At 42.0% G+C, this 2861-nt stretch overlaps 1 non-coding gene across 1 annotated transcript; it reads right to left on the bottom strand.

The window, feature by feature from the left end:
- Positions 1 to 331: 331 nt before the first annotated feature.
- Positions 332 to 413, bottom strand: TRNAS-ACU. The gene has a single exon. It is a non-coding gene; the product is annotated as a tRNA-Ser (tRNA).
- Positions 414 to 2861: the final 2448 nt, after the last annotated feature.

Below are 2861 nucleotides of genomic sequence, written 5' to 3'. Positions count from 1 at the left end.
AGAGTGCTGGACATGAAGCAGTCGTGGCAAATCACCCAGCGGTTGAAGCTTGTGTTTTCATACTTGATACTTTCCTTGGGAAAGGATGGGGGAAAAAATAAAGCTTATCTTACTCACTTTGAGACTAGAAAAGAAAAATGTGCTTCTTACCCTGCTCGTGCTTACTGCATGTGCTTGACTAGTGTCCCTTTCTCTTTTGGTTCACGACTTTTATGTTTTTTCAGACTCGGTTCCATGGGCCAGAGAAAGCCTAGAATACACTGCCTTCAGAGCCCAAGGAGTAAGGCACAAGTTTTAAGTAAAAGGCACTACTGAGAACAGCATCAAACACTGACGACAGTGGGATTCGAACCCATGCATGCAGAGCACAATGGATTAGTAGCCCATCACCTTAACCACTCGGCCATCTCGTCAGTAATGAAAGGGGTGCTTTTCCTCTCTGAGGATGATGCTGTTGACACCCAAGACAGGACGAGCGAGAGCAGGTGAGTTGTTAAAGCGCTTAGGTCTCAGCACAGTGATGCTGGTATTGCAGCAGTCACCATTTGTACCTCTCTTTCAGTGACTGTGCCAGTTAGCCAAATCGCAACACACCCTGGACAAGTAGTGCTGCTGGCACAGTACACATCAGAGCCTAAGACGGGAATGCTGCTCAAGTCTATGAAAATCCCTGCAGTGTAGCTGAGTGCGACCCCTTTCTTTCTTTCTTGGCTAAATCCTCTCAAGCTTGATGTGCAGATTAAATGAGTTTTCACTTTTTCCTGAGACTTCTAATGCTATTACTAAATTGGTCTGACTAGCAGCATGACAAGACAAGAGACCTCCATGGATGTGCCTGCCAGAGGAGTTCTTGGTGGTGTAATGGTTGGATATGAGAGTCTTGCCACCACTTCCTGCATTCAATTCCCAATTAGGGGGCTTCAATGCATTTGTTTTTTGCTGCTGTCAGTCGAGCCTGCATATGCTGCATTGTATCAGAGTTCAACTACTGCCCTCGACTGCAGACCGCATGGTTAGAGCAGACAGATAGGCAGCTAGCCTTGACATTATAGCTGGGCAATAGCTTTCTGCTCTTCTACTACTACTTCCTACACTGTGAAAACAGGATTTAACCTAACATTATGGATGGTCAGTCTCCCTCCAGTTCTCCCTCCAGCCTGATTGACATGGGTATCCTGAGGCAGTGTAGCAACTGCGTCATGTACACTGACAACCCTCTACTCCTAAATCAGCCAAGTACAATTTGTGAGAGATGCATCTACACTAAGAATCTGGAATCCTTGCTCTCTCACGCACAGAACAGTAACACTGAATGGGTTGTCAGCTGACATACTACACCTCTTATGCAAACCATGCACTCAACACTTAAACCATCATACGCAGAGGTACTCAGCAGAAACCTACCTTAACACCAGAAACCTTCCAAACACAAAGATGCTACACCTAACACATGTAGAATATGAACAGCCAAAGCATGTGTTTGAGTGAATTGAGTATGTGACAGTCTGTACATATTAAAATGTACTGTTTACTGTGAAATTTGAATGAACTCTGAGCAATGAGAAAATTCTGAAAAACAAGAGTCTGCTTGAAAGCAGGAAATGTGCCTTTTATGGAACTGTATCCGGTTTTCTTTCTCTGCCTAGAGATATGATGATGTGAATTGCCTCATGTTTACGGGTAAACCTTTAATTGGTTAATTGCCCTGTATAATGGTCTAATTGGTTCATTTTTATATATTTGTACTGTCAGCAATATCACCAGTATATAAGCTTGTTTATTCCTTTGTTCTGTGAGTCTCCCTGGTGCTTTCCATTAGGCTCCCACACGTGTGTACTGTAGATAATAAAAACCACTGATAGAGAGAAAGAACTGTATTTGTCTTCATTTTCAAAGTATTGTGTAACGTAACAATTGGTGCCGTTTACTCGGATCTGAATTGAGAACAAGCTGCAGCAGTCAGGAACTGAATGAAATACTGCCAACAATAGGGCCCATAACAGATTTTTCTGTTTCGGCAGTGTTCCTTTCATTTTTCTGCATCTGTCTGCTTTAAAGATTTGAAAATAATTTTTTTATGCAGAAAATGGTATGATTTCTCTCAATCAGTTGTTTTGAGGTAAGTGGCATGCATTTCTTTTCTGCTATTGAATGCGCAGTATGAGTGTGGGTTAATACGGAAAATACTGGCGACATATGTATGAAAGGAGGTATGATAGTGGGGTAACAAGACGTTTATATAATGCCTTAGCTAAACCTGTATTACACAAGTATAGCTCTATTTGAGTGAAAATGGGAGCGAGTGCGGGAAAAATAAATGAGCCAGAAAAAGGTATACCAGCTGGTTATATGTTTTACCATGTGTCCCGGGACAGTTGCATGTTTTTAAATCAGTGGATCGCCCTTACTAAATATGATGGTAACCTTGCTTTTCCCAAAAATGGTAGTTTTAATAAAGATATATTGACTAATTTGCAAAAGAAATTAAAAAAGAAAGGAAAAAATACCAGGGTTGTGCTGGGCAGCTTTTAATGATTGGATGTGTGAGGCTAAAGAAAGGGAAAAGGACTCGGTCGTCAGTAGTCTTAAAGGCAATCAAAAGAAATTAAAAGAACAGATAAAGGAACTGCGACATACTGCAAGTAATCTAGATGTAGCAGATGGTAAACGCTTAAAGAAACCACCCTTTAAGGGATTATATCCTGTACAGGAATTAAGTAAATTACAAATAACTGAATCATCTGAGGATGATAACCCCTGGTTCCCCCACCCCCTACGGCTCCTCCACCGCAATATCAGCCCTCACAGGTTCAAGACAGAGCAGTGAGCTCCACAAAAGAGGGTGAAGGCCGGCGGGGAGA

The sequence above is a fragment of the Protopterus annectens genome, chromosome 2.part2 (assembly GCF_019279795.1).
Source record: "Protopterus annectens isolate FY-2018-M chromosome 2.part2, PAN1.0, whole genome shotgun sequence".
In the NCBI taxonomy this organism is placed as follows: domain Eukaryota; kingdom Metazoa; phylum Chordata; order Ceratodontiformes; family Protopteridae; genus Protopterus; species Protopterus annectens.
This window is presented reverse-complemented; position numbering and strand designations above follow the sequence as displayed.